Source organism: Bubalus bubalis, chromosome 10 (genome assembly GCF_019923935.1).
Source record: "Bubalus bubalis isolate 160015118507 breed Murrah chromosome 10, NDDB_SH_1, whole genome shotgun sequence".
Classification (NCBI taxonomy): domain Eukaryota; kingdom Metazoa; phylum Chordata; class Mammalia; order Artiodactyla; family Bovidae; genus Bubalus; species Bubalus bubalis.
The window spans coordinates 101,217,737-101,242,091 of NC_059166.1; positions in this window are offsets into that span (position 1 = coordinate 101,217,737).

Genomic DNA, 24,355 nt, shown 5'->3' on the forward strand with positions numbered 1-24,355 from the left:
CATAGAGGAAAGATTCACAATGGCTGCATAGTAAAATCCAGCTTTTGGTATAAAATATCAGAAATTAAGCATTCTTTATGTTACTTAAGATTGTAGGCTTTACCTTACATTGAAGTGATTGTTCAAAATAATTTCAAAGTTTATTGATTATAATTGCCTTATAAAAATAAGTATGTAGGCAACACAGAAAGAACATATAATTGTCACTTGACATCACACCTAACTTTAAATAAAACAATGAAAAGTAATTTTATGCAGTTTGACATCCCATTTTATTAAGCAGAACTGAATCTATAAATTATTTGGGTTTCCATCTGAAAAATAAAAAATATATATCTCCTATTTGACATTAAAATAATATGCTAAAGCTTTGGGATGAAATGTAAAAAGATAAGTTCTAAAAATGGAAATAGTGCTCTCAATGGAATAAACATATAGCCATCCAGACTTGCTCTTTAAAGATGAAAATATATTTGAATGCACAAATTCTGGTAAGCTTGCTAAAAAGTTGGTCCCTTTAATTTCACATTTCAAGCATGTTCTTAGCAAGAAGAAAGCGGCATAAAATGCACTAGTGTTGCTGAAATAGTTGTATATGCCTTAATAAAAAACACATACCTATATACTTCTATTTTTACAACATAGTGTATATTGCAAAATTCAGTGAAAATATAATGGTAACCAGCAATTATCCATAAAAGAGAATAAAGAATGAAACTCAACTCTTCTTAAAACAATTAGTAAGAAAAAATGTCATTAATTACTTTCATAATTTGTATGTGTATATATCTATATATAGACAGATATATAGATATATATAGATATAGATACACACACATATGTATTCTGCTGTTGCTGTTTAATCGCTAAGTTGTGTCCAACTCTTTGTGATACCTTGGACTGTAGCCTGCCAGGCTCCTTTGTCCTTGGGATTTCCCAAGTAATAATACTGGAGTGGATTGTCATTTCCTTCTCCAGGGACTTCTCATGATCCAGGGATCAAACATAAATCTCTTACTTGGCAGATGAATTCTTTACCATTGAGCAATGTGGGAAGAATACATATGTATATGTACACATATATAATCAATAAACAATCTGTTACTTTATATTTTAGGACTAAAATAATTACAGTTTCCTATTATGTGATCATTAAATATGTGTTTTATATACATTTTTCCATGTAGTTAGACAATACCTGACAAAATACCTACTATTGGTAACTATTATTGGTACCTACCATTGTCAACATCCATTGGATTATCAAAAAAAGCAAGAGAGTTCCAGAAAAACATCTACTTCTGCTTTATTGATTATGTCAAAGCCTTTGACTGTGTGGACCACAACATACTGTGGAAAATTCTTCAAGAGATGGGCATACCAGACCACCTGACCTGACTCCTGAGAAATCTGTATGCAGATCAAGAAGCAACAATTAGAACTGGACATGGAACAACAGACTGGTTACAAATTGGAAAAGGTGTGTGTCAAGGCTGTATATTGTCACCCTGCTTATTTAACTTATATACATCAATGAGAGTACATCATGAGAAGTGTTGGCCTGGATGAAGCACAAGCTTGAATGAAGATTGCTGGGAGAAATAGCAATAACCTCAGATATATAGATGACACCATCCTAATAGTAGAAAGTGAAGAAGAATTAAACAGCTTCTTGATGAAATTGGAAGAGGAGAGTAAAAAAGTTGGCCTAGAACTTCACATTCAGAAAATGAATATCATGGCATCTAGTCCCATCACTTCTTGGCAAATAGATGGGGAAACAGTGGAAACAGTGAAAGGCTTTATTTCTTTGTGCTCCAAAATCACTGCAGTTGGTGACTGCAGCCATGAAATTAAAAGACACTAGCTCCTTGTGACCAACCTATACAGGATATTAAAAACCAGAGACATTACTTTGCCAACAAAGGTCCATCTAGTCAAAGCTATGGTTTTTCCAGTAGTCAGGTATGGATGTGAGAGTTGGACTATAAAGAAAGCTGAGCGCTGAAGAATCGATTCTTTTGAACTGTGGTGTTGGAGAAGACTCTTGAGAGTCCCTTGGATGGCAAGGAGATCCAACCAGTCCATCCTAAAGGAAATCAGTCCTGAATATTCCTTGGAAGGACTGGTACTGAAGCTGAAGCTCCACTACTTTGGCAAGCTAATGCAAAGTACTGACTCATTGGAAAAGACCTTGATGCTGGGAAAGACTGAAGGTGGAAGAGAAGGGGATGACAGAGGATGAGATGGTTGGATGGCATCACCGACTCAATGGACATGAGTTAGAGTAAACTCCAGGAGTTGGTGATGGATAGGGTGGCCTGACGTGCTGCAGTCCATGGGGTCACAAAGAGTTGGACACAACTGAGCGATTGAATTGAACTATTGGTATATAGTTGGAGAAGGCAATGGCAATCCACTCCAGTACTCTTGCCTGGAAAATCCCATGGACGGAGGAGCCTGGTGGGCTGCAGTCCATGGGGTCGCGAAGAGTCGGACATGACTGAGCGACTTCACTCTCACTTTTCACTTTCCTGCATTGGAGAAGGAAATGGCAACCCACTCCAGTGTTCTTGCCTGGAGAATCCCAGGGATGGGGGAGCCTCGTGGGCTGACGTCTATGGGGTCACACAGAGTCGGACACGAGTGAAGTGACTTAGCAGCAGCAGCAGCATTGGTATATGGTAAAAATAATTAATATGACTCACTTCTTAGCTCGGGGAAGATTCCCTGGAGAAGGAAATGGCCACCCACTCCAGTACTCTTGCCTGGAAAATCCTATGGATGGAGACGCCTGGTAGGCTACAATCCATGGGGTCACAAAGAGTCAGACACGACTGAGCGACTTCACTTCACTTCTCAGCTGGGAATAAAAATCATACCATAACTCTTTGATTGATTTTCAAATCTGAAATACAAAGTTGTATCTTAATTTTATTTTCATTTATTGGAGTAATAGAAAAGGTTGAGTATTTACAATTTCAAATTACATTTATAATGCATTTTACAGGATTTTTGTTATTTATGTCTTTTTTTTTTTCCCTCCTAGGAAATGTGCTTTACTTATCACAGTTCTTAAAACTTAAAGACAGTTTCATTTATCTCTTTCCAAGGAGATAATAGTATTATCTGGAAATAAGAATAAATTTTTAACATTTACTTAATTGTTTTTATGGTCCTGTTTGGTCAATATTTTAGGATAAAGTACATTAGTGGTGACAGTGAATCTCTTTTTATTCCTGAATTTCATGAGACTTTATGTTATTATACCACATGGTGTTGCCTTGAAATTAAGTAGATCATAAATAAGGTTATATCTTTCCATTTCCAATTTAAAACCTTTTGAATAAAAAATGAAAAGGGAAATAATAATATGGCATATTAGCCATTTAATAGAGTAACGTTTACTGTTATAATTGTAAAGACTTTTGCATGCACATACAATAGTGAATTATTTTGTGTGTTTTTATGTATTTATCTTTGAAATATTTATTTACAAATGTTTGTCAGTTGCTTGTATATTAGTATGTTGAGGGACATTCAGGAATGCAGCAACCCCACATCACAACCTCTTTTGCTATATGGGAAAATAAGATTTGTTTTGTTTTGTTTTAATGTTATGGCTGGCTGAATGAAAAGCTTTCAGAATGAGTGGGTTATGGTTATTTCAGTTCTCCGAGCTATGCCTTTCCTAGAAGGGTTACCCAGTTGACTGAGCAATAAACTTTCAAAGGGCTTCTGCTCTGATCTATGGAACTATCTACCTTCATTAGTTCATGAAGTAAAGGGATTTGATTTTTTAAAGACATATTTCAGACTTTTTTATTTTAGTTAGAAATAATCTAAAATAAATATGAACAAATAAATGTACAACTGGGCAATGTGAGCCAATGATTTCTACAGCAAGAGGACTTGCTGAGTGGGGACTGCAGGAATTACCTTCCTGAGGGCTTGGCCTGGAGCAATCACCCAGTACCATTCTCTGTCACCCTGCCCCACTGGTGAGGAAGGGCATGTCAAGGTCATACCTCCTGTTTTGTTTTGTACTCATCACCCATGAACCAGTAGTTTTGTTCTATAGCCACCATCACTGCCTAAAAGCTTACGTGTGTTTCAAGAAGGTTTGTATTGCAAAGACCCTTATAGTCTTTTGCTTATTTTATACAAAGACACATAAAACACTACTTGCTGTATACTCTGAAACACTTAAAATAAAATAATAGGAAATGATGCAAAATTCCTTGGAGTTTACTATCAACAAAATAAATATGCTGCTTATACACTTAGGAAGCTTACTTTGCCTACACATTCCATGATGCCTTTCAGCACTTTATTGAGTAAATATACTAAAGTACATAATTTGAAATGATTATTACTATCATTGGTATTTAAATAATTGTATCTGAATTAATATTTATCCCTTAATTACATAATGATTTATATAACATATTTTCTTTCAAAGAAGAATAGCCAGAGTTTTATGCAATTATTGTTATTTTCAAGGAACTTATTCATGTATTTATCAATTTTCATTTTTTTCTACTTTTTATGTAATACAGCTGCTACTGCTGCTGCTGCTGCTAAGTCACTTTAGTTGTATCTGACTCTGTGCAACCCAATAGATGGCAGCCCATCAGGCTCCTCTGTCCCTGGGATTCTCCAGGTAAGAACACGGGAGTGGGTTGCCATTTCCTTCTCCAATGCAAGAAAGTGGAAAGTGAAAGGGAAGTTGCTCAGTCATGTCCGATTCTTAGCAACCCCACGGACTGCAGCCTACCAGGCTCCTCCGTCCATCTACTATATGCATTTAATTAGCATATTAATTAGCTGTTTCTCTTTAGTTAGTTTATTGTTTTCTTTGTTATTTTATAATGAAAAACGAGGTGCTAGAAATTTTACTCTGGATATTATTTGCCTGTATTCAAGAAATTTGATATACTATTTTTTGCATTGCTTTCTAAGTAAACTTTTATTTCAGATTTGATTTCCAATTTCATTCATGAGTCAATAAGACATTTTAAGAGATGCTTTCAAAGTTCTTGGAAATTTTATTTATTCTTTGGTTATTAATTTTCAGTCTGCATTATTAATATAGAATATCATCAATAATTGCCCTTTCATGTATTTTTCTTTGATTTTGAAAGCATATAGAAAAATGAAAGTTATCTTTTTACAGTTTTCCCAACTGTAGCCTTTATCTAGGGTCTACTGAGGGTCTGAAAGGAAAGGTGCTAAGAGAAATCCTTACAGTTGATCAGAAATAAGTCTGTACTTTTTCAGTAGTGAATGTATTGAAGACAAGAGTGAGAAGTGTGGGACTCATATGATTCATCTGCCAAAACTGGTTTAGTATATCACAATTCTTAAAAGAATAATACTTGGACATTTACTCTTTAAAACTTCTTTTTCTGTGATTTACTTATCAGGTTACCGATAAGAATGATCTCAAGTGTTTTCCAGAAAAAAGATTTTAAGGTGCCATTTCACATGTAACAAATCCAAATATTTAGAAGTTTTTAGGAGTAGAAATGTTTGTTTGTACATTAGGCTCACATGTGGCTTTGATGGAATCACTCTGCTATATTTCTTCATAGATGTTATATTACACATAAACATAAATGAATTTATACACATATATATATACTCCATATGGATAAGTCAGAGGTCGTAATGACAATTATTTCTTAATGAGTTCTAACTGGTTTTTCTAAAATTTAGTGTTTTTAATTTGAGCTCTGTCATTTAGTATATATTCAAATTTTTTCATTTTGTGATATAATCCACATTCCTATAAAAATACATACTTTCTTATTTAGTATCTATTTCTGAGATCTTCCTTTATCTGACATTAATTTGCCTTGGTCTTTTGTATGAAGATTTTAGTCCAAATTTAGTGTAATTGCTTTGTATTGGAGTTAAATATACCTCATTCTTTGATTTACTTTTGTTTCACCTGACCTCTGTTACATTATTTCCATTTTTATATTCTTTTGGATGGATGAAGCATTGTGTCACTGCATTTCTCCACTATTAAGCTGATATTTACACACAATTTCACTATTCTTTACATGCTTACCTTATGGGTTACATTTACAATTAGCTTCATATATTTTAACAAAAATTGATACTTATATCACATTCTAGACCATACAAACATCTGAAACATTTTAAGTACATCTAACCCTGTCTACATATATACTTATTTTTGTATATGCTGTTCTGTATTTATTTAAAACTGTACAAGGCATTATTATTATTACATTGTACAGCTAATACTTATCTAGTCTTACCCACATTGTCACATTTTATCACTTTTATTTCTTATCTACATCTTATCTACCTACTTCCAACAGGTTTATGTTACGGAAACTATGATAATCACTATGTAGCATATTCTTCTCAGCATTTCTGCTGTGATGAATTCTCCATTTTCTGTTTGTCTGAATGCATTTTTATTTCACCTTTATACTTAAAAGATGTTTTACAGTAAAGAACCAATAAATTAGTTAAAGGAAAGAAGGGGCTGTAATTACAAGTTAGATATCTTTGCAGGAATATATTTAAAGATGTATGTCTTTGTATGTATATATTGCATACTGCTATTGCTCAGTCACTTCAATACTGTCCAACTCTTTACAACCCCATGGACTGTATGTAGCCCAACAAGCTCCTCTGTCCATGGGATTTTCCTGGAAAGAATAATTAAGTGGTCAGCCATATTCTCTTCTAGACCCCAAGGTTAAAACCCATGCATCTTACATTGCAGATGAATTATTTACCTCTTAGCCACTGGGGCAGCCTATATATATATATATATATATATATATATATATATATATATAGAATAAGTCCTCTTGGAGGAGGTTGCCATTAGCCTTAAAATAGAGCCTATAGAGACTGCAGACTCCAGGAGTGGGCTACTGCAGGCCAAACTACAGAGAGGGAGCAGCACAGCCCCACCCATCCTCAGAAAATTGGATTAATGATTTACTGATTATGGCTCTTCCCCCAAGAGCAAGACCCAATTATCCCCACAGACAGTCCCTCCTGGAAGGAATCTTGCACAATCCTCTTATTCTCATCCATCAAAGGGCAGACAGAAGAAGCAAGAACTGAAACCCCATGCCCTCCAGGATGAAAACCACAGTCACAGAAAACTAACAAAAAATGAGCACATGCACCACAGATTTGTATAACTTATTGAAACTGTGAGTCATCCCGTGCAGGACCACCCAAGGTGGACAAGCCATGGTTAAGATTTCTGACAAAATGTGGTCAATTGGAGAAGGAAATGACAAACCACTGCTTTATTCTTGCCTTGAGAACTCCATTAACAGAATGAAAAGGCAAAAAGATATGAAACTGGAAGATGAGATTCCAGGTCAGTAGGTATCCAATAAGCTACTGAGGAAGAGCAGAGAAATATCTTTAGAAAGAATGAAGAGAGGGAGCCAAAGCAAAAACAACATCCAGTTGTGGATGTGTCCAATTGTAAAGAACAATATTGCATAGGAACCTGGAATGTCAGGTCCTTGAATCAAGGTAAATTTGAAGTGGTCAAACAGAAGATGGCAAGAGTGAACATCAACATCTTAGGAATAAGTGAACTAAAAAGGAAAGGAATGGGAGAATTTAATTCAGATGACCGTCATATCTACTACTGCAGGCAAAATCCCTTATAAGGAATGGATGACCCTCAGAGTGAACAAAAAAGTCCAAAGTGCAGTACCTTGGTGTAACCTTAAAGATAACAGAATGATATTGGTTTGTTTTGAAGGCAAATCGTTCAACATTACAGTAATCAAAGTCTATGTTCCAACCAATAATGCTGATGAAGCTGAAGTCAAACGGTTCTGTGAAGACCTATAAGACCTTCTAGAACTAATAACAGAAAAGGATGTCCTTTTCTTCATAGCATATTGTAATGAAAAAGTAGGAAGTTAAGAGATACCTGGAATAGCAGGCAAGTTTGACATTGAAATACAAAATGAAGCAAGGGAAGCTTAACTGAGTTTTACCAAGAAAACATACTGGTCATATCAAACACCCTCTTCCAACATTACAAAAGACGACTCTACACATGGTCATCACCAGATAGCCAGTATCAAAATCAGATTGAATATATTATTTGCACCAGAATATGGAGAAGCCCTTTATTGTCAGCAAAAACAAGACCTGAGATTGACTGCGACTCAGATCATGAGCGCCTTACTGCAAAATTCAGACTTAAAGAAAGTAAGGAAAAATACTAAGCTATTAATGTATGCCCTAAGTGAAATCTCTTATGATTACACAGAGGAAGTGACAAATAGGTACAAGGGATAGATCTGACAGAGTGCCTGAAGAAATGTGGTACTGGAGGTACATAACATTGTACATGATGTGATGACCAAATTCATTCCCAAGAAAAATACATGCAAGAAGGCAAAATGGTTGCCTACGGAGAAGGCAATGGCACCCCACTCCAGTACTCTTGCTTGGAAAATCCCATGGATGGCGAAGCCTGGTAGGCTGCAGTCCATGGGGTCGCTAAGAGTCGGACACGACTGAGCGACTTCACTTTCATTTTTCACTTTCATGCATTGGAGAAGGAAATGGCAACCCACTCCAGAGTTCTTGCTTGAAGAATCCCAGGGACGGGGGAGCCTGGTGCGCTGCCATCTATGGGGTTGCACAGAGTCAGACACAACTGAAGTGACTTAGCAGAAGGAGATCTTACAAGTAGCAGAGAAAAGAAGAGAAGTAAAATCAAAGGAAAAAGTGGAAGATACCAAATGAATGCAGAGTCCCCCCCCCCCCAAAAAAAAAAAAATAGCAAGGAGTGATAAGAAAGACTTTCTATGTGAAAGGTGCAAAGAAATAGAGGAAAACAATAAAATGAGAAAGACAAGAGATTTCTTCAATAAAATTACAGATATCAAGAGAAATTTTCATGCAAAGATGGATACAATAAAGGACAGAAATAGTATGGGCCTAACAGAAGCAGAATATATTAAGAAGAGTTGGCAAGAATACAGAGAAAAACTGTACCAAAAAATGACCTTCACGACCCAGATAATCATGATGTTGTGATCAGTCACCTAGAGCCAGACATCCTGGAATGTGAAGTCAAGTGGGCCTTAGGAAGCATCGTTACAGAGAAAGCTAGTGGAGGTGATGGAATTCCAGTTGAGCTATTTCAGATCCTAAAAAATCATGCTGTAAAAGTGCTGCAATCAATATGCCAACAAATTTGGAAAACAGCAGTGGCCACAGGACTGGAAAAGGTCAGTTTTCATTTCAATTCCTAAGAAAGGCAATGCCAAAGAATGCTCAAACTACTGCGCCATTGCACTCATCTCACACACTAGCAAAGTAATGCTCAAAATTCTCCAAGCCAGGCTTCAACAGTATGTGAAATGTGAATTTCCAGATGTTCAAGCTGTATTTAGAAAAGGCAGAGGAACCATAGATCAAACTGCCAACATCCGGCTGGATCATCAAAAAAGCAAGAGAGTTCCAGAAAAACATCTACTTCTGCTTTATTGACTATGCCAAATCCTTTGACTCTGTGGATCACAACAGACTGTGCAAAATACTTCAAGGGATGGGAATACCAGAGCACCTGAGTGCTTCCTGATAAATCTGCAGGTCAAGAACCAACAGTTAGAACTGGACATGGAACAAAAACTGGTTTCAAATTGGAAAAGGTGTGTGTCAAGGCTCTATACTGTCACCCTGCTTATTTAATTTATATGCAGAGTACATGATGAGAAGTGTTGGCCTGGATGAAGCACAAGCTTGAATGAAGATTGCTGGGAGAAGTATCAATAACCTAAGATATGCAGATGATACCACCCTAATGGCAGAAAGCGAAGAAGAACTAAAGAGCCTATTGATGAAAATGAAAGAGGAGAGTGAAAAAGTTGGCTTGAAGCTCAACATTCAGAAATCTAAGATCATGACCACTGGTCCCACCACTTCATGGCAAATAGATGGAGAAACAGTGGAAATAGTGACAGACTTAATATTTTTTGGGAGGAGGGCTCCAAAATCACTGCAGAAAGTGAGAGCAGCCATGAAATGAAAAGATACTTGCTCCTGAGAATAAAAGTTATAACTAACCTAGACAGCATATTAAAAAACAAAGATATTACTTTAGCAACCAAGGTTCATCTAGTCAAACCTATGGTTTTTCCAATAGTCATGTATGAATGTGAGAGTTGGACTATAAAGAAAGCTGAGTGCTAAAGAATTTATGCTTTTGAATTGTGGTATTGGAGAATACTCTTGAGAGTCCCTTGGACAGCAAGGAGATCATACCAGTTCATCCTAGAGGAAATCAGTCCTGAGTGTTCATTGGAAGGACTGATGCTAAATCTGAAACTCTAATACTCTGGCCACTTGATGTGAAGAACTGACTCATTGTAAAAGACCCTGATACTGGGAAAGACCCTGATACTGGGAAATATTGAAGGCAGGAGGAGAAGGGGATGAGATGGCTAGATGGCATCACTGAATCAATGGACATGAGTTTGTGTAAACTCCGGTTGACAGGGAGGCCTGATGCGCTGTAGTACACGGGGTCACAAAGAGTTGGACAGGACTGAACAAATGAACTGAACTTAACTGAGGGAACATACAAAGATGGGTACAGTAAAGGAAAGAAACAATGAGGACCTAAAAGAATCAGAAGGGATTAAGAAGTGTTGACAAGAACACAGAGAAGAGCTATCCAGAAAAACGTCTTAATGACCTAGATAACCATGATGGTGTGGTCACTCACCTACAGCCAGTCATCCTGGAGTGTAAAGTCAGGTGGATTCTAGAAGCATTACTATGAACGAAGCTAGTGAAAAAGTGATGGAATTAGAGCTGAGCTAATTCCAATTATACGCATTGTTTCTGTGAAAGAGCTGCACTCAATGTGCTAGCTAATTTGGAAAACTGAGCAGTAGCCACAGGACTGGAAAAGGTCATTTTTTCACTTAAATATTAAAGAAAGGGAGTGTCAAAGAATATTCAAACTACTGTAAAATTTTGGTCATTTCACATGTTAGCAAGGTAATGCTCAAAATCATTCAAACTAGGTTTTAATTTTACATAAATTGAGAAATGCCAGATGTGAAGCTGAATTTAGCAAATGGAGAGAGACCAGAGGTCAAATTGCAACATCCATTGGATCATAGAAAAAGCAAGAGAATTCCAGAAAAAAAAATTTAAACTTCTGCTTCATTGTCTAAGTTAAAGCCTTTCACTTTGCGGATCACAACAAACTGTGGAGAATACCAGATTACCTTACCTGCCTCCTGAGAAACCTGTATATAAGTCAAAAATCAGCAATTAACACTGGACATGAATAATGGACTGATTCAAAATAAAGAAAGGAGTATATCAATACTGTATAGTCATCCTTCTTATTTAACATATATGCAGAGTACATCATGGAAAACGTCAGGCTGGATGAATCACAAGCTGGAATGAAAATTACTGGGAGAAATATTAACCACCTCAGATATGCAGATGACACCACCCTAATGACAGAAAGAGAAGAGGAACTAAATATCCTCGTGATGAGGGTGAAAGAGGAGTGAAGAAGCTGACCTTAAAATCCGCATTAAAAAAAAAAAAAAAAAAATCATTGCATCCAGTTTCATCACTTCGAGGAGAAAGTGAAAATGAAAGTACTCAGTCGTGTCTGACTCTTTGCAACCCCAGGGACTGTAAATCGCCTGTCAGGCTCCTCTTTCCATGGAATTCTACAGGCCAGAATACTAGAGTTGTGTTGCCATGCCCTCCTCCAGGGGATTATTCCAACCTAGGGATTGAACCCAGGTCTCCCAAATAGCAGATGGATTCTTTACTGAGTCACCAGGAAAGCCCTAGAAAATATATGGGTTAAAAAAGAAACAGTGAGATATTTTATTTTTGGGGGTTCCAAAGTCACTTGGATGGTGACTGCAGCCATGAAATGAAAACATGCTTGCTCCTTGGAAGAAAACTGATGTCAAATCTTCAGAGCATATTAAAAAGCAGAGCTATCACTTTGCTGATAAAGGTCCATATAGCCAAAGCTATGGTTTTTCCAGTAGTCATGTACGGATGTGAGAATTGAACCATAAAGAAGGCTGAGAGCTGGAGAATTGATGCTTTCAAAGTGTGGTGCTGGAGAAGACTGTTGAGAGTCCCTCATCCTGCAAGGAGATCCAACCAGTCAGTCCTAAAGAAATCAACCCTGAATATTAATTGCAAAGACTGATGCTGAAGCTGAAACTCCAATACTTTGGCCATCTGATGCAAAGAGTTGAGTCATTTGGAAAGATCCTGATGCTGGGAAAGATTGAAGGAAGGAGGACAACAGAGGATAAGATTGTTGGATGGCATTATTGACACAATGGACATGAGTTTGAGCAAGCCCTGGGAGATGGTGAAGGACGGGGAAGCCCGGCGTGCTGTAGTCCATGATGTCACAAAAAGTCAGATGTGACTTAGTGACTGAACAACATATACATGTATATGTATGTATCTATAGGTCTATTTATGTATCTATATATCCATTCCACAATATCATTAGCCCTAAAATAACTTTAACTCCTGTTTATCAGTTTATATATATACATATATACATATTTATAAAGACTATAATGGCACAGATGACTTAGCAAGAAGCTCAAATTGAAATGTCAAATATTTCAGTTTATGCCATAACTAAGCCATTCACTCCAGGTCTCTACCAATTCCATCATATGTAAATTTGAGTCTTCTCTATACTGATTACAACCTGAAAATCAAAAATAAAATAAAATAATGATGGGGTGAAAATATTTAACAAATCAAAAGCTTCAGATATTTTAAGGTAATTATTCTTTCATTACAATTCCATTTCATTTAACAGTTACTGCTTATTTAGTGCTGTTTATAACATACTACTCTACTCAGTATCTTGTGGAAACATAGAGAATGATGCTGGGAATGAGTTCTACTTACATTGATCCTTGGACATTTGCTTACTGAAGCCTTATATAACTATACATGAGCAATAAACACATATTTGAGAGGTCTTCCCTGGTAGCTCAGCTGGTAAAGGATCTGCCTGCAATGCAGCAGATCCTGGTTCAATTTCTGGGTTGGGAAGATCCTTTGGATAAGGGATAGGCTATCCACCTCAGTATGCTTGGGCTTCCTGGTGGCCCAGATGGTAAAGAATCCACCTGCAATGTGGAGACCTAGTTTTGATCCCTGGATTGGGTAGATCTCCTGGAGAAGTGAACAGCTACTGACTCCAGTATTTTGTCCTGGAGAATTCCAAGGACAGAGGAACCTGGCAAGCTACAGTCTATGAGGTCACAGAGTCAGATATGACTGAGTGAATTTCACACACACATACACAAGAAAAAGGCTCTCGGAAAGAGGACAGATCTCCTTCACTCTGGAAGATTCTTATTAGTACTTTGTGAGTTTAAACTTCTTCCATAAATGACAAAAAAAAATAAAATAAAATAAACAGAATATATGTGACTTTTAAGACGACAAGGGAATTGCATCTTCCCTGAAAGTAACCTATGTTGTTAGATGGCAGCTCTTTAGCTCCAGTACAATATGTTTTCTTTCAAATTCTGATTTCATTTTAAGTTGAAGTTCCCCAACTTATTAGAATGCAAAATCTATACAAAGCAAAGTTTGCATAATTATAAAATCATTTACTAAATGTTTCCTTTCAGGAAGAAAAAAGCTTATGTGCAGGAATTTAATTAGTCATCTGGCAACACAAAATATTCAACATTGGTTCTAATTGTATGCATATCTGGGATTTCCTCCAAAAGAACTAGATTCTTAAGGTCAAACATTTATTTCAAAGTCTTATAGAATAACCATCTTTTAATAAAAGGAAGGACAGCTTTTCATCAGTATAATGCAAATTAACTTGCCAAGAGAAGTGATCCAAAATATTCATCATATACATGATTTATTTGTATGATATATATGTATATACACACAATTTATGTTCAGCTCATCTGTACAGAGTGGAATATTCCAAAGAAAATAGCAGTAAAAAATATAACCATGGACAGCATCCATTGTGGGCCAAAGTAGCTAAAGGAGAAATGGTTTTTTATCAGAGACCGAAATCTCTATGAAGTACCATATTTATTTTTCAATTTTCCATTGTATAGTTTGGCATTCTATTTCCCCTTTGTCTACTTGCCTACATTACTGTTATGAGATAGTGAAGTAATCTTGAGCTTGCTGAGAGAAATCCAGCACATTAAGTGAGTGTGATAATATTACTAGAATATAAGACTATTTTAGCTATTACAGACTTTACTTCATTTCACTTTCTTGCATTTTCATTGTGAAGTTAAAAGCTAGCAACACACCAGTTTAAAAAAAAAAATAGCAGCCATCCAAACAAACAAAAATAAGATAAAACTGCAAAATCTTATATAAATATCAAAACACACACACACACAAGATCATAAAGAATTTACAACTATGGTTCCCAATTTCAGTGTGAAAATACCCAGCATATATAGGTAACATTGCTGATAGCTTATTTTTGTATTTTTCTATTCATTTCATTTAAAGCATTTAAAGTTATTTCAAAGAAAACAAATATTACTACTCTGTTAGTAATTTTTGGTAGATTTGGTAGATTTTGGTAGATTTTTAGTATATTTTTTGTTTGTTTTCACTTCAGTGAATCTTAAGTACATCAGTAATATAGTTTTATCAGTATTAAAGACTTCATATCACAGAAAGTGAAGAAGAACTAAAGAGACTATTGGTAAAAGTGAAAGAGGAGAGTGAAAAATTTGGCTTAAAGCTCAACATTCAGAAAACTAAAATTATGGTATCTGGTCCCATCCCTTAATGGGAAATAGATGGGGAAACAGTGGAAACAGTGGCTGACTTTATTTTTCTGGGCTCCAAAATCACTGAAGATGGTGATTGCAGCCATGAAATTAAAAGATGCTTACTCCTTGGAAGGAAAGTTATGACAAACCTGGACAGCATATTATAAAGCAGAGACATTACTTTGCCAACAAAGGTTCATCTAGTCAAAGCTATGGTTTTTCCAGTGGTCATGTATGCATGTGAGAATTGGACTATAAAGAAAGCTGAGTGCCAAAGAATTGATGCTTTTGAACTGTGGTGTTGGAGAATACTCTTAAGAGTCCCTTGGACTGCAAGGAGGTCCAACCAGTCCATCTTAAAGGAGATCAGTCCTGGGTGTTCATTGGAAGGACTGATGCTGAAGCTGAAACTCCAATAATTTGGCCACCTTATGTGAAGAGCTGACTCATTTGAAAAGACCCGGATGCTGACAGAGCTTGAGGGCAGGAGGAGAATGAGACGACAGAGGATGAAATGGTTGGATGGCATCACCATCTCAATGGACATGGATTTGGGTGGACTCTGGGAGTTGGTGATGAACAGGGAGGCCTGGCATGCTGCAATTCATGGAGTCACAAAGAGTCGGACACGACTGAGCTACTGAACTGAATTGATATTAAGATTTAAAAATATGTGTGTATTTCCATTGTTTTCTGGGACCTAATTTTTAATTTAAAACAAGTAGAAATTCTGTTTTTTTTGTTTTGTTTTGTTTTTGTTTTTTTTTAGTTCAGTGAAGACGTTGTCTTGGTGGGGGGCAGTCAATAGTTTGCCTGTGGGATTACAGAATGTAATATTTGAACTGAGCTTTGAAGGTGAAATGATTTAATGAGATCATTAAATGAAATCATTAATGAAAATGAAATGGGGTGAAACAGATTTAAAAGGCCCTGTGAAAAGCTATAAACCCATTAGTAAGAAACAAGTGATAGCAAAGAAGTCTATAATTGGCTGAAATTGAGACAATCCACAAGAGCTTCGTTGTTAATTTCAAAGTATGATTGTGATTCATGCATACTTTATAAAAATTTAATTTATTAAGCAACTGGACAATCCCCAAATGGAAACAGAGATTGAAATAAACATGTTTTTTTTAAATACAGATTTATATATCAAAAAAGCATTGTTCCAGTTAGAACAATGATATTTTCTGAGTTTATAACATTTTGATATTTTCTAACTTGATATTTTCTGTATTTATAATATCAACAGGCATAATGAGAAAGTGGTTAGGAAGAATATTTGAGGTGGGTCAGAAATTTCATTTCACTTCCTGTTTGCCTTGCTATCCCAGGAAACATTTCTTGTTATACAGGCAGCCTCAGGATCTCTGAGGGATAGAGACCAACATGTTGGTTAACCAAACAAGTTGGCCAATGATGACTGACTTGGTCATCATTCAAACTGTTGATACAAAATGTGTAAGTTCCAGTCATCCATGGGAAGTATTTGTTCCTGTTTTGTTTTTTGTTTTTTTTTTCCCTGTGTATCATTACTGGTTAAATGATGTAGCTCCTAAATTGCCTTCTCATTTTATCAGGTACAGAGATACTTCTTCACTCACAATCCAACATGATTTTCCAGTAATATTCTGGTTACCTGTATTTAGGGAATTTTCTTTTGTTTAATAATTCCCTATGGGTAGACACCACATAATTTCTTATGTTTTTGTAGTTTTCTAATTTCTCTGAAAACTGTATTCTGCTGCTACAATATAAAAAACCTTCCAAAGCTAATGAAGGAAACTGCCTCTCCAAAATAATCATTTTTATAAATAGAAGATAGCAGGGCTTTTCTTGTTGTCATGGCATTTCTTAAGAAATTTCTAATATTCACAAACTTCAAAAATGCTGACTAAATCTAAAATGTATTATAAAACAGCAGCCAAAAATTTAACAGAGGAAAGCATAGTTTGCCTTTGTATTCCTCAGAAAATGTGATTTCTCTATCCTCTGTTATTTGGATACAAGTTAAAGTCAATTCTGGGCTGGTCTCATGAATAAGAAACTGACTTTTAAAAATTTAAATTCTATTTAAAAATGGGTAATTATTCATAGCAAAACTAACAGCAAAATAATTGCAGTCATTATTCAGAGACTAATCCAAAAAATGTATTAGAAAATGACAGACATGATAGCCAGTCTTCCAATTTCTCCATTTGTTTCTTCAAATTTAACATATATTTTATATTTATAAAAGCTATCCAAGAGTCTATAACAACTTTTCAAGCTATCATTATTTTAGTGTTTATATAAGAATGTTGTTTCAAAAATTATTTTGAAATGCTTATAAGTGAGTATGCTTATGTTAGTGAGATCTTTAAAGCAGAAAGACAAGGTTAACAGTAGGCATCTGCATCATATTAGAAGACATAATAGAGAACAGTTATCCTAATTTATTCACTAAGACCTAAGAGAGTGAGAAAACATCAAATACTCACACTGAGTATGTGTATATGCATGCTAAGTTGTTTCAGTCATGTTCAATTCTTTGTGACCCTATGGACTGTAACCCGCCAGGCTCCTCTGTCCATGGGGTTCTGCAGGCAAAATACTGGAGTGAGTTGTCAAGCTGTCCTTCAAGGGATCTTCCTAAGCCAGGGGTCGAACCTATCTCTCTTACTTCTCTTCCATTGGCAGGCAGATTCTTTACCACTTGCACCACCTGGGAAGCCAGTGAATATACACTTGTTAAAATGCTACACAGAGAAAGATAAATTAATAAATATGTTATAGTAAACAGAGTAATCCACATTTATTGCTTCATAAACAACCTGTTAATTTTAGGCATTTTTAAATGTGCTGTAACAAAATAATGCATTATATATGTATTCATTCATCCATCCACATGCCAACCTGTTTATGCTTTCATAAATGTATTTGTTACTGAGTCCAAGCTTGTGCTGCTTGCTGAACAGACCAATTAACTGAAGGACTAGTTGTTTGAGGCAAGGAAGCAGGGCTTTGTTTAGAAAGCCAACAGAGCAAAAAGATAGTGAACTAGTGTCCAAAGAATCATCTTCCTTGATTTAGAATTAGGGTTCTTTTATACTGCTTCCCAGGTGGCTCTGTGGTAAATAAAACACCTGCCAATTCAGGATTTGCAGGAAATGCAGTTCGATCCCTGGGTTGGGAAGATCCCCTGGAGGAGGAAATGGCAACCCACTCCAGTATTCTTGCCAGAATAATTCCATGGACGGAGGAGTCTGGTGGGCTACAAACGTTCAGAGCCAGCATGACTAAGCAGAGGCAAGAAACACAATGGTTAGAGCTAAAGGAATAGATACAATATGGAGTCAGGTATGTTTTTCTCTTATTTATTTATTTATCTTGGCACAAGATATCAAAATAAGGCCACATAGATTAATTACACATAGAGTCTCTTGATGAGGGTGAAAATGAAAAAGGTGGCTTAAAAGTCAACATTCAAAAAACTAACAAGGCATTCAGTCACATCACTTCATGACAAATAGATGGGGAAAAAGTGGAAACATTGGCATATATTCTTTTCTTGAGCTCTAAAATCACTGTGGACAGTGACTCTAGCTGTGAAATTCGAAAACACTTGTTCTTTGAAAGGAAAGCTGTGACAAATCTAGACAGCATATTTAAAATCAGATCCATCACTTTGCTGACAGAGGTCTATATAGTGAAGCTATGTTATTTCCAGCAATCATGTAAGGATGTGAGCCTTGGACCACAAAAAAAAAAGCTGAGCACCAAAGTAGTGATGCTTTTGAATTGTGGTGCTGGAGAAGACTCTTAGGAGTCCCTTGTACAGCAAGAAAATCAAACTTTTCAATCCTAAAAGAAATCAGCCCTGAATATTCATTGGAAGGAATGATGCTGGAACTGAAATGCCTATACTTTGGCCATCTGATGCGGACAGCCAACTCATTGGAAAAGACTGATGCTCAGAAAGTTTGTAGGCAGGAGCAAAAGGGGGTAGCAGAGGATAAAATGGTTGGATGGCATCACCAACTCAATGGATGTGAATTTGAATAAATTCATGGAGATGGTGAAGGACAGGGAAGCCTGCCGTTACACAGTTCATGGAGTCGCAAAGAGTCAGACATGTCGTAGCAACTGAACAGTAACAAAGCCATGTAGTAATTACTAATGATGGATCGAGTTGTATTGGCAGAATTGAAGCTATTTATTTCTGTAAGCCTAGATATCAAAGAAGCATAGATGTGCTCTCCTATCCTTTATGATGCTAGTTATAATAGGCATTAACTTTATCAATGAGCACACCTGGTAAAAATTTAATTTTCAATGTGTTTTCACCTACTGAGGTCTAATTAATATTCAGGTCACAGGAGGATATTCTATATTTGATTTTCATCGATCTTAGCCCTGAGGTAAAAGAACATGAGTCCCCTTTAGGGAACATACAATTGCTTTCAGGTAATAATGCTTGACCTGTGAACTTGAATCATGAAGCTCATCCTTTTCTTTCCACACTTTGTCTAGAGACAGTTAGGAGCAATCAGTCAATCTCTTTATATTCGTTTGTTTGAGGAAAAATGTTTGAAAAGACTGTATACACAAGCCAACCCTTACCCCATATTCTTGCTTCTTATACCTGGTGGATTAATAATACCCAGTTGTGACAGCTTGTTTATCTCCACTGCCAGATCCCATCATGGACTCTCTGTGATCTCTTTACTACTGAAATTAATGTCATTAGCATCTCTCAGTCTTAGAGAGACTAGAGAGAAAATTTCAGATAGCATAGAACAAATTTTAAAAGATTTGTTCTTTACAATTCTGTTCCTCTAGAACCACATTCAGTATCAAAATATGCAATAGGATTCCCAGAGAAACAGAACCAATAGTAGATAGATATATATATATATATATATATATATATATGTATATAGATAGATAGATATAGATATAGACATACAGATAGAGATGATACAGATATAGATAGATATACAATTTGAGCCATCAGGGAAGCACAAATATAAATAGGTAAAGATATTAATTGTAAAGATTATGGAGGCTGACAAGTCAGGAGAGCTGAAGTTGGTAAGAACCTGTATGGAGGATACATTAATACAGTGTGCTCTCATGTCATACTGAGCAAACCTGAAAATGATCTTCATTGATTAAAAAATGAATAGTCACAATCAAAATACATTGAGGTGAAAAAAATATGCTTTACACGAAGAACTAATTTTCTGAATGAATGTAATATATTGATGTGAGTTGCCAAAATTTCTAGTATACACATTTGATTGAGTTTTATGCAGCCCACCATAAACATGTGCACATAAGCCTGGGGAATTTAGCTTTAAAAGCATCTTGGTGGAGATGGTAATAATTGTATTGTAGTTTGATAGGACTATGTGCCTATCAGGAAGGAACCTTATAAGCTGGAAAAGAGGTTTTATTAAACAGTAATAAGGCATAGCACACAGTCTCATGAAGGCCAGAGGTCCTCTGGCTGATCTAGGATAAACTCAGAAAGCATCAAACCTGTGGTAAACAATCAGGCCCACATGCCTTAAGTTCTGTCAGTGCTTGTGACAAGTGACACAAACACACATGTCTGCCTGGTGCTTTTCTGGAGATCATGTACCCTCATTCAGTTGGCTTCTCAGGTTACTGTCTTTTCAATCACGTCTTATTTGGGACACCTGCCTTGTAGAGCCTGTGTTATGTGCATATAGTTAAAACCATTTTGGGAAGTGGGACACATGACATGGGAGACTGTAGCAAGTGTGTTCAAAGACACGAAGGACAAAAGTCGACCAGAGACTGTATATGTATTAATGAGTAGAATCTGGTTGCCTTGTTTCAGAGCTGAAGCTGACACACAGCTTATAGAGAGGGGAGGATGAGCAGGGTGATGAAAGGTTGAATAAAAACTTATAGGCTTAGTTGGAAATGCTATTTGCCTTCACATTTTTTAATCATTAAAATTTATAAAATATTAACATGAACAAAAATAAAATAACATAAATTTTGAAGCTGGAACTATGATAAAGTTATCAGTTTGATTCACTTTTCTACAGTTTTATAAAAAATAAATCTGACCATTAATATAATAAGCATTAAGTTAAAGTTTTAAAAAGAGATTTAACATCTTTTTAAAAACTGATGTTGAAAATTCTATATACTATGCTATAGAACATTCTAGCAACTTATCTCTCTCTCCAGATAAAATGAAGCTCTACCCCTTTCTAAGTAATGAGATTGATAAGTGAAGTGAAATGAAAGTTGCTCAGTCATATCCCACTCTTTGTGACCACGTGGAGTTGTCCATGGAATTCTCCAGGCCAGAATACTGGAGTGGGTAACCGTTCCCTTTTCCTGGAGATCTTCCCAACCCAGGGATCGAACCCAGGTCTCCCACATTGCAGGCGGATTCTTTAACAGCTGAGCCACAAGATTGATAAAACACTCACAGAATTTCAGTGTGGTTGAATTCCAGAAAGTTGAGTGTGAGATGTTTCGTTTGCAGTGTCAATAACTGTCCTAGCTCAGGTTCTTTCCTTCCATATCCTTTTCACATTGCACCTTGTCTTTAGGCCTTGTTTTTGTGATTATCCCCTATCCTTTACCTTTGATTCTTTTGCATTAATCTTTTATTATAAGCTTTCTCAAATAAATATTAGATAAGTAAGGGAAATCAGAGGATATACATTGTACATAAATAGCATAAATGTTAGATATTTTCCTATCCTAAGAATATTTAAATATATAATATTCACAATCTTTTGCAAAAGCTGTGAATAATTCATTTTATAATGCAATCTAATCTGAAACCATGATCTTCCAATAAAAGTTATCTATTTGATAATTTGGTAGGTAACAGACACAAATATGTTAAAAAATAAACTTTAATTACATATTTTCAATATATTTCACACATATGTTTGCAAAAATTCTTTTGTGGTTATTTCTACACCAGTAGGTATTTTCATAGACATTTGTTTAGAAGACTAATTTATTAACTATCCCTTAAACTTAGATGCTATAAATAAGACTTTCAGTTTATAAAAATGTGAAAAGTATCATTCCTGAATGTAAGATCTTGTCATATTAGCCAATATCCTGTGCATAATAAGCATAACAGTTTATGTGTGTGTATGTGCATGTGTGTTGAGGAATGCTATTTATACTAGGTTAATTTCAATATCATGACCTTTTGAAGGGTTAAGGATTTGACAGAAAAGTCATCTCTTCTTTCTTGAAGAATTTGGATTACACAATTAAAAAGATTCCATAATTTGTAGGAAGTGTATTTTTGTTTGATTATTTTGATATCATTATTTGGGTATGTAGATTCTCAAATACATATTCTGGATTAGAATTCAGCTGGCTACTTGATAGGTAGAAAAGGGGATTGTTAGAAACTTTTGTTCCTGTGCTGTATCCAGATAATTTATGATTTATTCTGTCTGGGATGAAGCCTTATTGGTAAATACTATCTGGATGACTGGTTACCTCTCCTATAGATATTGTATTATGGTTATGACTAATAAATTATTTTGCCAAGTTTGAGCCTCTTGACCTGAGGCAGGCTCTGGTTGGTACCTTTGGCAAGGATACTCTCATATCATTCTTTCACTTTTATCTAATTTGGGATTTTTCCCATCTAAAGATAATTATTATATTTCATTGGAAATTTATTATAATGTAGAAATTTGGAAAGAATATAAGACTGAGTATTATGATAAATATTTATTTGTGTGTGTGCTAAGTCACTTCAGTTGTGTGACATTCTTTGTGACTCTAGTCATAATTAAAATTTGGAGCTTTTAATAGTCTCACATTAAACACAAGTTCCAAATCTGCACAGCAATAACACAGTGCTCCTAAAAAGTCAAAGTTAGAGTGATGCCTGCTGATGCATGTGCAGAAAGTTTCTGGAAGCCATAAGGCTTATTGAAAAAAAAAAAGAAACAAAAACATTTAATTCCACATTTTCACATGTACATGGGCTGTGCTATGCTGTGCTTACTCTCTCAGTCATGTTCAAATTTTTGTAACCTTTTGGACTACTGTAGCCTGCCAGGCTCCTCTGTCCTTGGCATTTTTCAGGCAACAATACTTGAGGGGGTTGCTATTTCCTCCTCCAGGGGATTTTCCTATTCCAGGAATAGAACCTGCATCTACTGTGTCTCCTGCATTGCAGGCTGATTCCTTACCCACGGAGAAATTGAGGAAGCCACATTACGCGGATGGAGAGGGCAATGGCAACCCACTCCAGTACTCTTGCCTGGAAAATCCCAAGGATGGAAGAGCCTGGGAGGCTGCAGTCCATGGGATTGCACAGAGTCGGAAACGACTGAAGTGACTTAGCAGCAGCAGCAGCAGCAGCATTACATGTATATACTTGTTCCAAATAAAACATAGAAAGTTTTTTTCATGCATTCACTTCTTTCTTTGAAAGCCTGACATTACTAAATAGATTTAAATAGTTTTTGCAATCTGTTAGTATAAATAAATAAAAAAAATTCCTTTTATTTTATTTCTGTAGATTTAAAATATTAATGAAGCAGGCTATTAAAAGTTAATTCTTCAATCATTTATTAATCCTTAGACTGTAATCTGTATTACTTTGCATATTAAGGGAGTGATATAGTGTTATTAGTGATAGCAATAAGATAAATTATTTTTAAATAAAATATGCTTAGATGGATTTCAAAATTCTCCAAGCCACGTTTCAACAGTACGTGAACCATGAACTTCCAGATATTCAAGCTAGACTTAGAAATGGCAAAGGAACCAGAAATCAAATTGCCAACATCCATTGGACCATCGAAAAAGCAAGAGAGTTCCAGAAAAGCATCTACTTCTCCTTTATTAACTATGCCAAAAACTTTTTGTGGATCACAGCAAACTGTGGAAAATTCTTCAAGAGATAGGAATACCAGACCACCTGATCTGCCTCCTGAGAAATCTGTATGCAGGTCAGGAAGCAACAGTTGGAACTGGACATGGAACAACAGAATGGTTCCAAACAGGTAAAGGAGTATGTCAAGGGTGTATATAGTCACCCTGCTTACTTAACTTATATATAGACTGCATCATGAGAAATGGTGGACTGAATGAAGCACAAGCTGGAATCAAGATTGCTTGGAGAAATATCAATAATCTCATATATGCAGATGATACCACCCTAATGGTATAAAGCAAAAAGGAACTAAAGAGCCTCTTAATTAAAGTGAAAGAGGAGAGTGAAAAGTTTGGCTTAAAAGTTAACACTCAGAAAACTAAGATTATGAAATTTGGTCCCATCAATTCATGGCAAATAGATGGGGAAACAGTGGAAACGGTGAGAGACTTTATTTCTTTAGGCTCCAAAATCACTGCAGATGGTGACTGCAACCATGAAATGAAAAGACACTTGCTGCTTGCAAGAAAAGTTATAAGCAATCAGAATAGCTTATTTAAAATCAGAGACATGACTTTGCCAACAAAGGTCTGTCTAATCAAAGCTATGGTTTTTTCCAGTAGTCATGTAT